Below are 20107 nucleotides of genomic sequence, written 5' to 3' on the forward strand. Positions count from 1 at the left end.
GCCCGCGCACCAAAACGAAGAGTAGCCCCTGCTTGCCGCAACTAGAGAAAGCCCACGCGCAGCAATGAAGACCCAACACAGCCATAAATAACTTAATTAATTAATTAATTTTTTAAAATGAAAGAGAAGAAAATTATAAGATAATCAAAGAAATATAAACGCTGACTGGATTGCTGTTTCTGTTAATGAATTATTAATGATTTTTTGTATAATGTATTGTCTTATTTTAATTCCTTATCTTTTGGAGCTACATACGGAAATATTTACAGATGAAATAATATGATCTCTTGAGCTAGCTTCAAGATAATCCAGGAGTTGAGGGAGGAGTGGGCAAAGGTATAGGTGAAACAAGATTGGCCGTATGACACACAGGTACCCAGAGGTTCATCATACTATTTCCCCTACTTTTGTATATGTCTGAAATTTTCCATAATAAGTTTTTAATGCCTCTATATTAGTCTGTTAAGAGCTAAAATATGGCTGTGTAATAAATGACCCCCCAAAACTCAGAAGCTTATTCACCATGGAAAAGGCACTAGATACCGAGATGACTTGGCCATCTGACATCAGCCAACTTCAGTCATTGGTCACTCTGGTGCTGTCACAATGGACACATGAAGGAAGTAGCCACAGTCAGAGGGATGGAGGCCATGCATGAACCCAACAAACAGTGTAGGTTCCCACTAACCAAGGCTGACTTAGCTACTCTTGCTAACGAATGTCCAAACTGCCAGCAACAGAGATGAACACCAAGTCCCCCATTTAATACCATTTATCCAGAAGACCAGTTGCCTCCTTGGTGGCAAGTTAACCTGGGGGCAAGTTAACTATTCTGGGCCCCTTCCATCCTGCAAGGACCAGTGATTCATTATCACAGGAAAATGTTTATTCCAGATAGCATCTTAACCAAATAATCCCAACCAGTAAGAATATATTCATATCAATTCCCAGACTCAAGTCACTCCAGAAAGATTATGCTGAGAGGTTTGTTTGTTTGTTTGTTTGTTTGTTTTGCAGTACGCGGGCCTCTCAGTGTTGTGGCCTCTCCCGTTGCGGAGCACAGGCTCCGGACGCGCAGGCTCAGCGGCCATGGCCCATGGGCCCAGCCGCTCCGCGGCATGTGGGATCCTCCCAGACCAGGGCACGAACCCGTGTCCTCTGAATCGGCAGGTGGACTCTCAACCACCGCGCCACCAGGGGAGCCCCTGCTAAGAGGTATTGATTGTATTTTCCTATAGCAATTATACCAACACCCTGGTATGAACTATAGCTAAGGTCTTAGTCTTCTATACTCCCATCTGTGAAATGATCTCCTGGGATTCTTTACTCTGTGCTTTCACTAGCAGTCTGTACATGAACTTGAACCATCTCAGCACTCTCCTGACTGCCTTTGGAATGTCTTCTGTGTTTGGGGGTTGAATGTTGCTTGATGGTAAGCTTTGCTGCCAGCAAAATGATGGTTGAGTTTATAAAAGCCTGCTAAATGCCATTATATTTTTTCTAGCTTTATTGAGATATAATTGACATACAACACTGTATAAAGTTCAAGGTGTACCTAAAGTGCCATTATAAAATGACTACTTGTGCTATACCAAAACCAAAACAAAACAAAAACCACTCAGAAGCTTAAAACAATAACCACACATTGCCATGCTCATATGTCTGTGAGTCAGCTGTACCTTGAATCATCTAGCTTCAGGCTCCAAACCAGGTTGAGTTCAGGTGTGCTCTACATGTCTCTCATTCTCCTTGGACAAGTGGCTACCCAGGGCATATGGTCTGTTCCTGGACACTCATTCCAGGACGCAGACTGAAGGAGCAGCGGCTGTCCAGGGAATGTTTTTATCATGACAGATTACTGCAGCACAAGAGGGCATGTCCTTTGAGCAAGCATATTTCAAAGCTTCTCTTGTCAGATTCACAAACTTCCTAATGGCCAAAGCAAGTCACATAGCCAAACACAAAGTCAAAAGGTGGGAAAGTATTCTCTGTCCTATTCTCTGTCTCTATGACAAGGGAATGGATCGAGAATTCTTTTACAGGGAGCAAAGATTTGGACCAATAATTCAATTATCACAGCCGCTTCAGCTCCATGGCACTTGCTTGGTTCAAGCCCTAGCATTCATTAGACAATAGAAACATTCTGTTGGGAGCCCTGCCTGCCTCTTGTCTGGTCGTTCCAAACCTTGCTGCAGCCAGAGTGATTGTTTTTTCAGTAGTCCTCCTCCAGTTTTTTTTTCCTAGTTGTGGTAAAAAACACATAACATAAAACTGACCAACTTAACCATTTCCAAGTATACAGCTCAGTAGTGTTAAGTGTATTTACGTTGTTGTGCTACCAGTCTCCAAAATGTTTTCAGCTCGCAAAACCAAAACTCTATACCCATTAAACAACAACTCCCCATTTCCTACCCCCCACTCAGTCCCTGGCAACCACAATTTTTTCTGTTTCTATTAATTTGACTACTCTAGAAACCTCATATAAGTGGAATCACATAGTATTTGTCTTTTTGTGACTGGCCTATTTCACTTAGCATGGTTCATCCAAGTTGTAGGATATGTCAGAATTTCCTTCTTTTTTAAGGCTGAGTAACATTCCTTTGGATATATATACCACATTTTGCTTATCCATTCACCTGTTGTTGGACACTTGAATTGCTTCCATGTTTTAGCTATTTTAAATAATTCTGCTATGAACATGGATATACAAATATCTCTTTGAGACCCTGCTTTAAATTCTTTTTAGTACATACCCAGAAGGGGAATATGGTAATTCTATTTTTAAATTTTTGAGTAACTTCTATACTGTTTCCCACCGTAGCTGTACCATTTTACATTCCTACAAGCAGTGCACAAAAGTTCCAATTTCTTTACATCCTCACCAACACTTGTTATTTTCTGTTTTGTTTTGTTGTTTGTTTGTTTTTGATAGCATCCATCCTAATGGGTGTCAGGGTTCTTTTTTAATTAAACTTTTTATTTTGTAATAATTGTAGTCACATGCAGTTATAAGAAATAATAGAGAGATTCCCTTCGTTTGGTTCCCATCCCCCAGCTTTCACCAATGATGACATCTTGTAATAGTAATACTAGCTACACCCTGGAAATTGACATTGATACAATCCACCAGTCTACTTCAGATTTCAGCAGTTTGCATGATTTTTTAAACAGGTGAATCTGATCATATCACTTCCCTGTTTAAAATTTTTCTAAGGATGTTCATTGCATCATTGTTTTAATTATTTAAAAAATAAAATAAAATAAAAATTAGAAACAATCCCAAATGTTCAGCAACAGAGGAACGGTTTAATTTATTACATTACATTCTTATAATAGGCATATAATGCAGCCATTAAAAAGAACATAGCAACCATATATATACTGATATAGACTAGTTCCTGTGGTCCATTATTTTGCTACTGAGAAGATCCAGGTGCAGAATAGTGAGTACCTTTTGGGTATAAAGACAGAGAATGTAGGGAAGGATAGGTAAGACATTGTCCACAGCAGTGGTCTTTGGAGAGAAGCAAACAGTAGGCTGAGATTCAGGAGTGAGATGAAGACATTCACTCTGTTTTGCAGCAGTTCTCAGACTTTTTAATTTTGGACCCTTTTATACTCAAAATTATTGAGGACCCCAAAGCACTTTTATTAATGAGGGCTATTAGAAATTAAGACTAAGAAAAATTTTAAATATTTATGTATTAATTCATTTTAAAATAACTATAATAAACCCATTATATATTAATGTAAAGAACATATTTTTATGAAAAGAAACTATTTTTTCCAAAACAAAAAAATTTAGTGAGAAGAATGGCTTTGTTTTGCATTTTTTGAGAGCTTCTTTAATCCCTGGCTTAATAGAAAACAGTTTGATTCTCATATCTGCTTCTGCATTCACTCTATTGCAATGCATTTTTTTGGTTGAAGTAAGTGAAGAAAACTCAGTGTCACAAAGATATATAGCTAGAAAAAGGAGGAAACTTCTAATAGCCTTTTGTGGATATTCTTTTCTGATAGCACATAAAAATTTGACAAGTGGCATTTTCTTAAAGATTAATTGCAATGTAAATCTGAAACCACAGCAAGAACATTTTTCATACTGTTACCTTAAAATATATTGTTCTGTCTTGCACTTTGAATGAGTCTTTTATATGTGCATGACTTTGTAACATCATACATTTGTCATTTGGAAAATACTGATTGAGTTATACAGATCTTCCAAATTTTAACACATTTAATTATACAATATTGAAAAATCACATTTGTTACTATCACTACTAATCTCATCAGAAAAGTCTTTAAGTACCAGTAAAAGAAAAAACTGCTGTTTTTCACAACACTTATGATACCAAATGTATGAATTTTTTTTTTCTACATCAACCAGTTTTCTAGACACCAACTGACACTAACTACTTGGAGTTACAGCAGACCCACAGGTTAAGGGCTCAGTCCCGCAGACTGCCACCACTTCAGATGCCAGCCACAAATCCCAAGTTGTCACTTGTACTGACAACTAATCAGTTATTAAGTCTGGGGTTCTCACAACCCCCTTTTAGATAATTTGCTATAATGGCTCACAGAACTCAAGGAAACACTTAAATTTACCGGTTTGTTATAAAGGATAAAATAAAGGATAGAGATGAAAAGCCAGATAAAGAGGTACATAAGGCAAGATCTGGAAGGGTCCTGAGTGCAGGAGTTCCATCCACATGGAGTTGGGGTGCACCATCTCCCAGCACATGGATATTTTTACCAACCCAGAAGCTCTCCAAATCCCTTTGGTTAAGGGTTTTTATGAAGGCTTCATTACAGAGGCAAGATTGATTAAATCACTGACCACTGATGATTAAGTCAGCATCAAGTCCTGCTCTCCTCTCCAGAGGTAAGGGATGGACCAAAATATGCAACTGAAACAGGAGGGAAGGTGGCGCGGCACAACCTTTAAAAGAATGATATAGCCACAGGACATGACAAAAACTGATTAGAACTAACTAGATCCAAGATGGTGGAAGATTTGACTTCCAGTGGAACTTGAGCCTCATTATGTGCTCATTGTAATACATTAGCATAAGCTAAGTGACACACCCACCAGCACCATGACAGTTCTGAGGCCAGCCAGGAGTTGATACTACCCTCCCTATTATACAGCTGGAAAAATTGAGGCCCAGGGAGGTAGAGTAACTTGCTCAAGGTGAGAGCCAGGACTCACATATGGTTCTTAAGTCACTGGAGCAGCCAAGGCATTCTAGGTCAGGACATTCAATTCAGAGCGGCAGCGTCAGGGGCCACCAGGGATCAGGGCAAAACAGCTTGAGGAAGGAAAGCAAACACAGGTGAGGTCTCTGCTTCTTGGAGCCAAGAGCTTCCTTAGAGAGAGTGCGGTGAGCTCTACTTAGTAGAGTCATCTTGGCCCTAGAGGCTAATGGTAACTTGGGGCAGCATGTCTCTTGTCACCCCAACCCCTGAGAGGAGTGCCCTGGGAGGGGGAAGGGACCACAGGCTGATCAAAGGCAGTGGGCACCAAATGGCCTCAGCCCTCCCATCTTCCCCCTCGTCCTCCAGGCCCCTGGTGGGAGGAGCAGGAAGTGCCCAGCCCTGCAGATTCAATCAGAGCGAGGAGTGGGGCCAGGCCAGCCTCAGGAGTATTGCTAGGAGCCCCACTCCTCTCTAGTCTCCCTGACCACCAAAGATGAAAAAGTGGGTGGTGGCCCAATTTCTGGAAATCCCCACCCTTTCCCCAAAATAACTGGAATACTCCTCCCACTCATTAGCCTATGAAATTACTCACCCTATAAAAACTGACAGCCCCATACCCTAGCACAGCTCTCGCCTTCTGAGATGGCCCACACTCTGTGGAGTGTGTTTCTCTCTAAATCCACTTCTTACCTATCACTTTGTCTCTCACTGAATTCTTTCTGTGGTGAGACATCAAGAACCTGAGCTTCATTAAGTCCTGAGACTAGGTGTGTGATCTCAGTTAAAAGAACGTGGGTTCAAGACTTCCCTGGTGGTCCAGTGGTTGAGAATCCATGCTTCCAATGCAGGAGGTGCAGGTTCAATCCACGGTCGGGGAGCTAAGATCCCACATCCTGTGTGGTACAGCCAAAAAAAAGAAAAAAGAACATGAGTTCAAGTCCCAATCTGGGTTTTGGCTTGCTTCAAGTCCAAGCATGTGGGTTCAAGTCCCAATCTGAGTTGCTCGGTTTCACAATCCCCTCTAATCTTATGATTAGTTCCTCTGGCAACCAGCCCAACATCCTTCAGAAGTCATCTTATTAGCATAAACTCAGGTGTGGTTGAAAGGGGCTTATGATGAATAACAAAAGACCTTCTTTCACCCCTATGACTCTGGAACTTCCAAGGGTTATACGAGGTCTGTGCAAATAAATGGAGGAAAACCAAATACATATTTCTTATTATATCCCAGTTTTGATGCCAAAAACTTGGCCTCCGTGCTGAATCGAAGCTTGGAGACAGAGTTTTGGGTGATGTAGAAAAGGATAACTTCATTGCTTTGCCAGGCAAAGGGGGACACAGCAAGCTTGTGTCCCTCAAAACTGTGTGTCCTAGCCTAGGAGGATTTGGTGAGGAGTTTTATAGCAATGGTTCAAGGGCAGATTGCTGATAAGGATTAGGGTGTGCGCAGGGTGTGCACTCATTGAATCTGGCCTCAGGGGGTCTCCTCCTAATGACCTTCTCGGGTTCCTTTAATCTGGCCTCAAGTGGTCTCTTGATAAAGTTCTCAAGGTTATTAAACTATGATCTTCTCCAGAATGAAGAATGCTAACATCTTCCATTTGTTTGGGGTTTTAGTTCTGTGAAGAGTTCAAAGAGGTGGGGTGGTGGTGTGATGAATTGGGAGATTGGGATTGACATATATACAGTAATGTATATAAAATGGATAACTAATAAGAACCTGCTGTATAAAAATATAAATTAAATAAAATTCAAAAAACAAAAAATAGAAAATAATTCATAAATACAAAGATGGTTGTACAAGAATTAAATGTAGCTTTAAATGATAAAAAAAAAAGCGCTCAAAGACATCCTTAGTTATAACTCTTGAAGCAGAAACAGGACCCTGCCCCAAGGCTGCCCTATTGTTTCTTGGCTGCTCCTCCCTTGTCTCTTCATCCCCTCCCTTCCCTGATTAGCAACTGTTTGAAAGGCTTCCATGCCCAGGAGCCCCACAGGGTCCTGCTTGGTTTCAGTGTTGCAGTAGGAAGCTGTGAAGCTCACAGTGATGAATACAAGTTTTCCAAAATTCTAACTTTTGCTTGAAAGTTCAAATTTTACTGTAAGCAACAAATAGTGTCTGTCGTTTTCCATGAAGAGACAGGTTCACTACATTCATTTTCAAGAAAATGTCTGTCAAATTATGAGAGTCTGAATCATCAGTGTTTGTCACTCTTTTTCAAGTAAAAATGGTATTCCATGAAAACAGCTAGTTTGGCTGGCAACTCAAAGAATCACACAAGTGCGTTTCCTTGAGACAACCAACATACTTTGGATGTTGAAGTGCTTCATGCATACTTTCCCCTTTCTCACACAGAATATTAAAAAGACAGACATGTACTACTCACAGACTGAGATTTAATAAAATTAATATTTTTTACTGCTCCATCAAGGGCATTCATATTGCAAATACACAGCAATGAAGCCTACAATGACTACCAGTATAGTTTGGTGTGGTGGGGAGGAAAAACTTTTCCTCTACCCTCTTAGGTTCATAATCTGGGGGCCTGTGAATTAAACAAACAAAAGAGAGATTTACAGGAGAAAAGCATACAATTTTTATTAATATTTACATGTATGGGAGTTTACAGAAAAGAACTGAACCTCAAGGAAGTTATTAGGGTTGGGGGCTTATATATCATTCTAACAAAGAAAAGGGGGTTTGGGCTTTGAGGAATAGTAAACCATGGGAAAGTGGCTAGGAAATATGTGAAGGAACTGATGGAAGATAAGGGTTATTCTAGTAAGGTCTGTCTACATAGACTCATCTTTGTGTTCACTCTTCATCTCCAGTGATAAGAGTCTCTCCTCCCTTCCTGGTACTGAGGGAAACACCTCTGCAAAGGGAAATCGATGCTCTACTTTTAGGTAGATAAAGCGAGGATAAAGAACTCTTCCTGCATCTGTTGATTCTCAATTGCCTTCAGGTCACAATAATCCTTATGCCAAAATGGTATACTTTGGGGTGGCATATCCTGATCCCTTCATGTGCCACTGCCTTAATTTGTGCTAAGGCACTAACAGATTTACCCACCATTCTTTTGAGTGATCAGTCAAATGATAACATAATGAAAAGGGTAAATAATATCTTAGTATTATTGTAACCGAGCAGGACCCTGTGGGGCCCTCCTGGGCACAAAAGCCTTTCTGTGATCTGCCCCCCACCCTCACTCCTTGTTCTTTATTTACAGGATAAAGGCCTCCTAGATTTCCCTGAGTTCCAGGGAACAGATTTAAACAGTTGCTAATCAGGGAAGTAAGGGAATGCAGAAACAAAGCAGGAACAATCAAGAAACTATAGTGCAGCTATTAAAGCAGGATCCTGGTTCCTCCTCAAGGAATATACATAACAAAATCTTTGAGTTCTTCTACAGGGACTAAGGCCCCCACCCAGGTGGACATGCTAATTTCAGTCTGAGCACAAGATTCCTGGAAAACCACCCTGTTACCTCACCAGCAACCAATCGGAAGAATGCCACACCCTGCAGTCCCACCTCCAAATTTTGCCTATAAATACTTCTCCCTGAAAACCAGCAGGGACTTCGTGGGGTTCTGAGCACAAGCCACCTGTCCCCCTTGCTTGGCCCTGCAACAAACCTTTCTTGGCTCTTCCAACTTTTTGGTTTGTTTGGCCTCATTGTGTCGAGCATACCAACTTGCCTTTGGTAACAGGAGTCCTGTTTTGTTTTTTTGGTTTTTGTTTTGTTTTTTTTTTTTTGCGGTACGTGGGCCTCTCACTGTTGTGGACTCGCAGGCTCAGCAGCCATGGCTCACGGGCCTAGCTGCTCCACAGCATGTGGGATCTTCCCGGACCGGGGCACGAATCCGTGTCCCCTGCATCGGCAGGCGGACTCTCAACCACTGCGCCACCAGGGAAGCCCAGTCCTGTATTTTTATTTGCTCGATCTGGCAACCTTAGGCAAGCCATTACTCTTCAGCACCCCATGCAAGGTAAACCCCTTTTTATACACAATGTCACCTCTGTCTTTGTTAGTCCTTGCCGCCTCCATAGGAAGCTTAAACAGCTTACTGAAATGAATACTTTCAGTCCCAAAACTGCCCAGACACAGGGGACAGAGGCAAATGGTGGGCTGGGATGGATAGTAGGGGTAAGGGCAGGTCTCTTCCTGTAAAGGGGTGGGGGGGGCTCTCCATTTCAGCTTGGTCACAACCTCCTTTTTTTCCTTTTATTTATTTATGTATTTATTTTTGGCTGCATTGGGTCTTTGTTGCTGCATGCGGGCTTTCTCTAGTTGTGGCAAGCGGGGGCTACTCTTTGTTGCGGTGCAGGGGTTTCTCATTGCAGTGGCTTCTCTTGTTGTGGAGCACAGGCTCTAGGTGTGCGGGCTTCAGTAGTTGTGGCACACAGGCTCAGTAGTTGTGGCTCATGGGCTCTAGAGCACAGGCTCAGTAGTTGTGGCACACAGGCTTAGTTACTCCGTGGCACGTGGGATCTTCCCAGACCAGGGCTCGAACCTGCATCCCCTGCATTGGCAGGTGGATTCTTATCCACTGCACCACGAGGGAAGCCCACAACCTCCTTTCTTATGCCACCTCTTCTCCCCACAGTCCCCTCAGTCCTCTCTCTAACCTTCCAGGACTGGTGTCTCTGCAAATTCTCCCCCCATAAGACCGACCACCACTCCCCACAGAGCACTGAAACCCAGCTCTACCTCCCAGATGGCCCCCTGGTTGTGTGTGATTTCCCTGGCAGGCGGGCTCCGCTCTGAGGTTGGAGGTGGTGATGGGTCCTCCCTCCCAGCCCATTGCTCTCCACCAGCCCCAGCTGCTTGCATTTTCTCCCTTTAAGGACCTGAGAGCAAACTCTCCTCCCTGCTGGACTTCTTCCTCCCAAAGATCACGGAGTGGGGGGACGCACCCTCTAGCTTGCACGAGGCCCTGATTTTCCTCATTAACCTGACCTTGACCCTTTGCCCTGCTGAGAGTACAGCCCCCACCATATTAAGCTGAAGATGCCTTTTCCTCCTGCTGGGCTGCCATTCCCATGTCCTAGAAACTGAAAATGCTTGCTGCTGAACCACCCGACTGAATGGTGCAAATCTGCCCTCTCCTCCAGCCCAGGGTTCCTCTCTGAGAAGAAGACCACAGAGGGAGAGATTTGGATGAGGTGGCCCCAGCCATGGGCCAGTCCCTAGGAGAGGCTGTGTGAAGTCAGATGTAGCAAACATCTCCTGTTGTTGGGCACTGATCTGGAAAATAGCTGTCATCAAAATCAGAGCAGGTTTGCCTCCATGGAGCCAAGGATGAGTATATTCTGGAAGGGGTTATGTGTTCTCCTAAGGAGGTAACGGGAAAGCTGGGACTTGTGTGAGCAGGTGGTCACTGTTGCCGGGTGTGGAGGAGTGGGCAGAGGCTTTAGGGCCAGCCCAGCCCACCATCCCAATTCACAGGGGAGGAGAGAGTGAGGCTGGAAGACGAGTTGTCCAAGATCACACAGTGACTGAGGCCTAGAACTTAGGGCTTTGGGCTCTCCATCGGGATAGGAGACCTCATGGCCAGGTGGCAGATTCTCCCTCCCTCTGCTCCTGGAGGGGAAAGGGCGGGGTTTCCTGGTGAGTCTTGTGCCAGGAAGAACTCTTGGGACTAATTCAATCATTCCTCCCCTCTGAGGCCTGTACCTTAGCTGCTGCTGTTGGACTCACAAGGTCAGGGAGACTGGCTATGGGGTCCTGGCTGGACACCTTCTGGTTTAAACAGAATGGCTTCCCACAGGTGTGGACACCTAGATCAGAGGAACCTGGGTGACAAAAGACTGCCACCGCCTGTATCATTTGTAGGCCTGGGGCAAGAGAACATACAGAGGCTCCTACCCGTGGCTGGCTTCCCTTCTCTTTCGTGGCATGTTGCATATTTCAGAGGTGGCCACCACAATATATCCAAGTACCTTCTTACAATGTACTTTGACACATGTCCCATTAAGACGTGGAGCCTGTGTGCCCTGCCCTCTCATTTGGGAAGCCTTATGACTGCAGCAGAAACGATGCTATATGATTTCTATAACCGAAAGTTATAGAAATCACGAAAGGTGATACAGCTTCTGCCTGATTCTTTTCAGGACTCTTGCCCTTAGACCCCAGCTGCTATGCTGCAAGGAAGTCCAGGCACACACCAGCATAGGTGGAGGTGCAGTGCCCACAGCCAGCATCTGACTGCCACCACATAAGAGACCCGAAAAGAGAACAGTCCAGCTGAGTCCGGTCAAACTCCATAATCGTAAGAGATAACAATAAAATGATTGTTCCTGTTTCACACCACTAAGTTTTGGGGTGGTTGGTAATACAGTAGTGACAGGAACATATTCTATCACAGGCTCCATCCTGCATCATGAGTAGCCTCGGACTCATGTGTGTTGGCACCCCAGAACATCTGTTCAAACTCTCTACACTCTCCCTATGTCCTCTTGCACAACAGCACCATTGGCCAGCCCTTGGGAAGATAAGGTGGGCAGAAACCAGCTCAGGTCTAGAAAGTGGGCTGGGGGCCTTGTAGGCAGGGGACCCAGAGTGTAGTCTAGAATGGAGTGTGGGTTCTACTCTTGGTCCCAGTGGAGCAGGGAGCAGGCAGGGCAGGACCAGAGTGAGACCTTCTAAAGCCCAGCGCCCAGGCAGGGGTAGTACTGGCTGAGTACTTTATATCTACTGTCTCTTGTTCCTCCCCCAGCCCTGCCCCACTGGGCTCATTGTCCTCGTTGCCCACAAGAACACAGAGGATCACAGAAAGTCAGTCACAGGGCACAGGCACACCAGCAGCAGCCAAGGTCACATGGTGGCCTTTGTCTTACCACATGGCCCCCAAGGCCCTCCTTGGCTCAAAGACACTTGATTGAGCATTTCTTAGACATACAGTCTACCTACCTTTGTTTAAAAATCAAACAAACCTGTACCCACTTTAGACTAAAACGGGAGGCCTGAGGAGCCTGAAATAGGAGAACCCAGCCTTGACCGTGGGGGATGAGGCCGGAACTCAGAGCACTGGAGGCGTCCAGCTGCCGTCCATCCAGGAGCCCAGTCCTGTTGGAGGTCACCAAACCAGCTGGTGGAGACTCATTTATCTCTTTAGCTCCCCACCAAAGGATCTCTTTATCAGCCCAGTCTTTAAACCCAATGTCCACCCCAAGGAGTGTCTTTTAAAACCGTTTGGCCTTGAGAAAGGCAGTCTGCCCCTTATCTCTCTGTTTTGTTCTATGTTGGCTTCCTGGTGGGTTATCAGGGGAGGCTTTGGTTTCTTCGTCTCCTGTTATCTCCCTGCTGGCTTTCAAGGCTGCCCTCTCAGCAGCTTCTGGCCTGAGCTTGTGCCTTACCCTGCAGAGACTAGAGAACTGGTGGGGCAGGAGCCTTCCAGCCGATCCTTCCTGATTCCCAACTCCTGGAACTTGTCTGCCCCTCGCCCAGCTGGGTGCTCAACAAAGCTGGCTGCGTGTCACTTATGGCTTCTCCAGGGACATATGACATCAAGAGGACAAGCCCCATGGAGTCTAGATTTGGGGATTTCAGAGCAGCCACTTTTAGTTTTTTTAGGGAAACCAATGTAGGCTTCTCACTTCACTTTTGTATCTTTATTTATTTGCCAAATACATTACAAAAAGTAACTTCTATTTCTTAAGAAAGGATGAGGGGGATTCCCAGGCGGTCCAGTGGTTAGGACTCTGCGCTCTCACTGCCAAGAGGACCCGGTTCAATCCCTGGTCAGAGAACTAGGATCCTGCAAGCCATGCAGCGCAGCCAAAAAACAAACAAAAAAACACCTCCCAATAATGTCATATTAAAATGATGGTGTCCCCCCACTCCCAGCCCTATCCCCTGACAAGAAAGGATGTTAGCAGCCTCATATAATCCCCGAGGCCTGGGCAAACCTTGTCTGGGTTGCATCAGCTGCTGGATAGGTATTAAGACCCATATCTGAGGAAACAAGGCTCTGGGAATTCCACAGAGCTGCCAGGTCCTCGAACACACAGGGCTGTTTCATGGCCTGCATAGCACCTTTGCCTGCGATGTACCCCCATCCCCTCCCCCACACTCACACTCATGCTTCAGACACAGCCCAGGTGTCTCCTCCTCTAAGCAAGGCCTGCACTGTGGGTGTAGGATGTGTGCGGTCACACAGGCCCTGTGCTGAGAAGGGCCCAGTGCTTGGTTTAATGCTCTGCCGTCGCCATCTCGAAATCTGAGCAAGGGGCCTTGCATTTTCATTTTGCATGGGGCCATACAGGTTACGTAGCTAGTCCTGCTTCCATAACATCTTTCTTTTTTTTTTTTTTTTTTTAAATTTATTTATTTTATGTATTTAGGTTTGGCTGCGTTGGGTCTTCACCGCTGCGCATGGGCTTTCTCTAGTTGCGGTGAACGGGGGCTACTCTTCGTTGTGGCAGGCAGGCTTCTCATTGCAGTGGCTTCTCTTGTTGCAGAGCACAGGCTCTAGGCGCGCGGGCTTCAGTAGTTGCGGCACGTAAGCTCAGTAGTTGTGGCGCACGGGCTTATTTGCTCCGTGGCATGTGGGATCTTCCTGGACCAGGGCATGAACCTGTGTCCCCTGCATTGGCAGGCGGATTCTTAGCCACTGTGCCACAAGGGAAGTCCCATATAACATCTTTCTGATGTCACCTCTCACCCTAAGCTGAGTCTGGGGCCTCCACTGCACTCAGACAGGCCCTCTGCTCACTCCCCGATCACTCTACACTGAAAGCCCTACTCACTTATCTGTCTCCCCACTAGGCTCTGAACCCTCTGAGGGCTGGGGCAGAGTCTATGTGAGCCCCACACCATACTTAGTACATGGCAGGTGCTCAGTAAATGTGTGTTAACATAAATAGTCCAGGGGAAGGCCTGGCCCAGTTCCTTATGTGATTCTGGCTAGAGCTGGGCTTTGACGCACTTCTCTTGCTTTGGGGCTAAGACAATCTTCCCTGCCCTCTTGCTCTCCTGACCAGTGGCCAAAGGCCAAAACCAACCCAGACCAAAGCCAAACATAAATTTGTTTTTCTGACCTAGGACCCAAATTAATGTATTTTGTTTTTTCCCAAAGGTACACACCATTTTCTAGAAGAGTTAAAGCCAACTAATCCAGACCATCAGAACACCCTCAACTCTCCAGTGCTGGGTGGAGTAGAGTCAGAGTGAGGACCAAAATACCACCCAAAGAGGACTAGGACCCCTGCTGGGTCATAAGGGACTCAAACTAGGTCCCAGATATGAGGAATCAGTAAGCTGTGAACAGGGGGAGTGGCAAGTGCTGAGGCTAGATTTTACAGGAGCAAAAAACCCAAAGGGTATGGCTTATACCAGTTCTGCCAAATCCACCATGCAATCCCCTTAGAGCCTTTCATTCATTCGTTCATTCATTCATTCAACCACTCATGCAGGGGGTGTCTAGTGAGGAAGACTGACAGATTCCAATCTTTTTAATGCTTAGGTTCCAATCTTCTTTGGAACAAAGCAGAGTCTATAAATAATATGGGGGAAACAAGCCATTGGTCCCCACCTGGCTCTCTGCACTGTACAGAGGTTCCATAGACACACCTCCTGGGCTTTTGCTGTCTTTAAAGGCAGCCCTCTCCTTGCTTTGGGACCCAGGCCCAAGCCAGTGGTTATCTGAGCATGCAACAGGCAGCACTGTGCCGTGCTCTGAACTTCCCCAACTTCCCCAGGGCCCCTCTCTCCTCCCTTAGCCGAGTTCTCACCCAGCTGCTCTAGGCCCCATCTGATTGGACCCTAGTGGAAGCCAGACTCGGGGCCACAAGGTCTCCTCTGCCGGCCCTGGAGGCCTGGGAGGTAGAACTGACCATGCCTCCCCTCAACAAATATTTAAACACCCTCTGGGTGCCCAGCTCTGGGCTCAAGAGGGTGTATCCCGCCCCAGGAGGGAAGGGATCTGGTCTGCTTTCTAGAGCTCTGGTCCCCATTGTGGGCACCCGAGAAAGAGGTGTTGAAGGAATGAATGACCAGGCCTGGGCAGACTAACTTCTGGACAAAGTTGAGGCACAGATGATCAGTGCTTGGCTGGTCAGAGAGGGAAGAAGTCAGAAGTGTGGGGGAGGTGAAAATAAAACGTTTCTATCCTCTAAATTCAAAAAAAGAAAAGACTTCTGGGGCCAAGCCCTAAGCCACGAACAGATCCATTTTAAACCTGGCAGAAGTAACCATTGACAGCCTTACGGCAGTACCCTGAGAGCCAGCCAATCAGTGGCGGTCTCATTCCAGTGACCACGCTTCTGAGAGCCAGCCAATCAGCAACAGCCTTATTCCCCAGCGCTACCGCTTCTGAAAGGCAACCAATTCCTAAACTTTAAGGTTGAAAGTCAGCCAGTCTGCAAATAGTCTGGCTTCTGAAAGTCATCCAATTGCTGAACAGCATGTTTTCCATACCCTGTGTAAGATCACTTCTTGGGTTGCACAGATTTTGTGCTTTCATAACAAGTAAAGTTTTGTTTTCTTCTTTTTGCAAGTAATAAATACAGCTTCATTGTTTCAGATACATATGGGGTGGCCAGAGGAGACTTGCACTCAGAACACGTGTCCCAGTGTGACCGGTGGTTTCTGGGCCACTTCTCCATAATCCTGTCCTCTTCCTTCCCCAGTGATGTCTTGAGAACTGAGGAGAGAGAGTGTGTGTATGGGGTATCTTCACAAGATCCTCTGTGGGACCCCACAGGTGGGGGAGGAGGGCTCAGCCTAAGGGGGATCCACGGGCAGACACAGCCCAGCTCTCCCAGGGCTGCTCTGAAAGGGACACTGATGGATGGGAAATGACATCGCATCTGATTGGAGTGACATGGTCTGATGGAGAAGGCAGGACACCTAAGAGCAATCAGCAAAACAACTGGATCTTCCAAGTCTCACTCAGCCAGGCCCCTCTTCCTGGCCCAGGAGGGTACTGAGGAGGGTGGGGAGGGCTTCCCAATGGAAGTGACGTTCAGGGGACTAGAATGCCTTCCCCAGTCATGCTCACATTACTCACCAGTACTTCGTGTCAGGGAAACAAGGAGGACAGCACAGCTTCTCCTTTCCATCTTCTCCCAGTCCTGTCCCCCAGTATCCCTCAGGCTAAACTGCTGATGGGGTTGTTACGAAACACAAGTTCGTGTGCCCAACACACAGAGGCCAAACAAACCAAATCAAAATGTCAGAGTTTGAAGCAGAGAAAGATTTATTGCAGAGCCTTGCAAGGAGAATGGGTGGCTTGTGCTCAAAAAACCCCTGAACTCCCGAAGGGTTTCAGCAAAGCATTTTTAAAGACCAGGAGAGGGAGGGGCATGCCGGGATATGTGATCAGCTCATGAACAATTCTCTGGTTGATGTTGAGGTAACAGAGTGGTTAACATTATCAGTCCTTAGGCACCAGTAGGTCTGGGGGCACCATGCTGAGGATCATCAAGTAGTTAATTTCTTCCATTTGTCGGTGGTTTTTAGCATCTGAAAAACTCAGGAAATATGCATGAGATACTATTATCTGGGTACTTCAGAGAGGAGCTACAGCAGAGGATATGGGGGAGGGGGTCTGTCCTGGGAAAGCTGCAGAGGGTCCTGCTTAGTTACAGGGTGAGCCCAAGGCAGGACCCCAAGGAGGAGAGCTTCTTGGAAGAGGGGCCTGGGATGGCCTGAAGGAGGTCTGGTTGGGGCACTCTGAGTGGCTGGTACAATAAGCAGAATCAGTCTCTGAGAAGATTCTGTGTCCCCTGTCTGCTTTACTCCACTCTTCTCCTCCCCACAAACACCTGTCTCTGCAACTCCCCTTCACTGAGTAAATGAAATACATTAAGGTGTCTTTTTCATTCACTGGAATAGACCTCAGGTGGCAACCGACTATCTCAATAAGTTGTGCTTTACTAAGTCCTGGTCTGGTTGGGAGTTTGAAGTGATTTTGGACCTCCCCTTGTGCAATGGGTGCAGCACCCATCCAGGTGCCCTCCCTCCAGACTGGCTACTGGTGCTCCTTCCTTCAGCCTCCCACCCTCACCCCCATGCAAACCTCCAAAAGGCTGATTTACATAACATTTTGCTTGTGTTTGCGTGGTGGCTCCTCTCTCCTTTTGGAGCCAGCCTGGAACTCCTGGGTTCTGGCTGCAAGAAACTCTGTTCCTTCATGCCTGCCTGCCTGCAGAAGGACCAGGTTCCTCAATTCTTCTCCCCTGATGTTAATCTGGGGCTAAAGTAAGGCCAGCAAAGTGCCTACACCAAAAAAAATAATAATAAAAAAATAAAGAGATACTCTTTTTTGGGGAGAGGTGGGCGCCACACCACACGCCTTGCCAGGTCTTAGTTCCCTGACCAGGAATAGAAACCAGCCCCCAGCAGTGGAAACACCTAGTCCTAACCACTGGACCGCCAGGAAATTCCGCCCCCCAGCTTTTTTTTTTTAATTGAGGTGTAGTTGATTTACCATGTTGTGCTAGTTTCTGCTGTACAGCTAAGTGACTCAGTTATACACACATAGACATACTTTTTAAAAATATTCTTTTCCATTATGGTTTATCCCAGGAGATTGGCTATAGTTCCCTATGCTATACAGTAGGACCTTGCTGTTTATCCATTCTAAATGTAATTGTATCTAGTAACCCCAAACTCCCAGTCCATCCTTCCCCCTCCCCTCCCCCTTGGCAACCACAAGTCTGTTCTCTATGTCTGTGAGTCTGCTTCTGTTTTGTAGATAGGTTCATTTGTGCCATATTTTAGATTTGAGATTCCACATATAAGTAATAACATATGGTATTCATCTTTCTCTTTCTGACTTACTTCACTTAGTATGATAATCTCTAGTTGCATCCATGTTGCTGCAAATGGCATTATTTCATTCTTTTTTTTAATGGCTGAGTAGTATTTCATTGTATATATGTACCACATCTTCTTTATCCATTCATCTGTAGATGGACCTTTAGGTTGTTTCCATGTCCTGGCTATTGTAAATAGTGGTGCTATGCACATAGGGACGCATGTATCTTTTTGAATTATAGTTTCATCCAGGTATATGCCCAGGAGTGGGATTGCAGGATAACATGGTAGTTGTATTTTTAGTTTTCTGAGGAACCTCCATTCTGTTTTGCATAGTGGCTGTACCAACTTACATCCCCACCAACAGTGTAGGAGGGTTCCCTTTTCTCCACACTCCCTCCAGCAGCTGTTATTTGTAGACGTTTTAATGATGGCCATTCTGACTGGTGTGAGGTGGTACCTCACTGCAGTTTTGATTTGCATTTCTCTAATAATTAGTGATGTTGAGCATCTTTTCATGTGCCTGCTGGCCATCTGTATGTCTTCTTTGGAGAAATGTCTATTAAGATCTTCCGCCCATTTTTCAGTTGGGTTGTTTGTTTTTGTTGTTGTTGAGTTGTATGAGCTGTTTGTATATTTTGGAGATTAAGCCCTGTCGGTTGCATCATTTGCAAATATTTTCTCCTGTTCCGTAGGTTGTCTTTTCACTTTTTTAATGGTTTCCTTTGCTGTGCAAAAACTTGTAAGTTTGATTAGGTCCCATTTGTTTATTTTTGTTTTTGTTTCTATTGCCTGGGAGACTGACCTAAAAAAACATTGGTACAATTTATGTCAGAGACTGTTTTGAAGAGACTCACTCTTACGTGCTGACCCTGCACTTTCAGGACGCTGAGGGTGAGAGCCTCCTAAACTTTTGCCCCCTAGATGCCTCACTTGCCTTACTGGAGCCCCTGCTGGGAGTGTTCAGGCCCCTGGGGTCTGAAATCAAATCTTATCAAATATGCCCTAAAAGCTGTTAATCCTGAGTCTGTCCTTGAGCTGACCTAGGCACCCCCTTCCTTGGCCCCCGACCCCTCTTGGAGGGGAAGCTAGAAGAGGTAAGAAGGGGTCTGAGGTAGGTGGGATTGTGAGATCAATATCAGGATCAAGAATCAGAGGGGAACACCCCCCCATCCACCCCAGGAACTGAAACCACATTGAAGGAATCTTGGAGTCACCTGACCTCAGAGGGAACCAAGCAGGCCAGACAGTGATTGGGACAAATGCTGATGTGAAACCCAGAACCCTGAGCTGAACTTGACCCCTGCACAGCCTATCCTGGGGATTACCTGGCCCTTCCCAGAGAGAGGTCTGAAAGGCTCTGGGGAAGGCCGGGCTGAAGCATGAGGTTTAAACTCCAGGTCTCCAGGTCTCTGATAGGAATTAGCTGTGAAAGAGGACTGTTGTGAGACCAGGAGAGACAAGACAGTAAAAGATCCACCTGTGTTGTGGAGGACCTGTGGGGGGGGGGTGCATTGTCAGTGGGTGTGGGCGTCTGCCCCCATCTCCATGCTTAGGCCTCAGTACCTGCTCAGGCACCGGGTGACCTTCCCCCTCTCTCGGCCCTGCCTGTTCCTCACTCTGCAGAGGGCTTTATCCTGCCTGACCCCTTGGGCATCCCTCCTGCTTTCAAAGCTCATCCAGAGCCTGGAAACCCATAGTGCCTGGGTCACTGTTTGTGGCCTCAGGAAGTGTTTTCTTTGGAGTTCCCTGGTGGTCCAGTGGTTAGGACTTGGTGCTTTCACTGCTGTGGCCCAGGTTCAATCCCTGGTCGGGGAACTAAAATCCCGCAAGCCGTGTGGTGTGGCCAAAAAAAAAAAAAAAAAAAAGTGTTTCCTTAAGTCTAGCTGGAGGAGAGCATGCCCTGGCTCACTGGCTTCTTCTAGCAATTGGGTGGTGGTGGTCCACAAGCCTACGTGGGCAGGATGGGGGGTAAATCAAGTGCAGGGTGAGCGCCCTCCTGTGTCTGGGGAGGTGCCGAGCCAGGGCTGGGTGTGTGTGTGTGTGTGTGTGTGTGTGTGTGTGTGTGTGTGTCTGTGTGTGTGTGTGTGTGTGTGTCTGTGCATAGAGGTGCTCCTGGATTATTCCAGGCTGGGTCTTCTGCA

Source organism: Kogia breviceps, chromosome 3 (assembly GCF_026419965.1).
Source record: "Kogia breviceps isolate mKogBre1 chromosome 3, mKogBre1 haplotype 1, whole genome shotgun sequence".
Lineage (NCBI taxonomy): Eukaryota > Metazoa > Chordata > Mammalia > Artiodactyla > Physeteridae > Kogia > Kogia breviceps.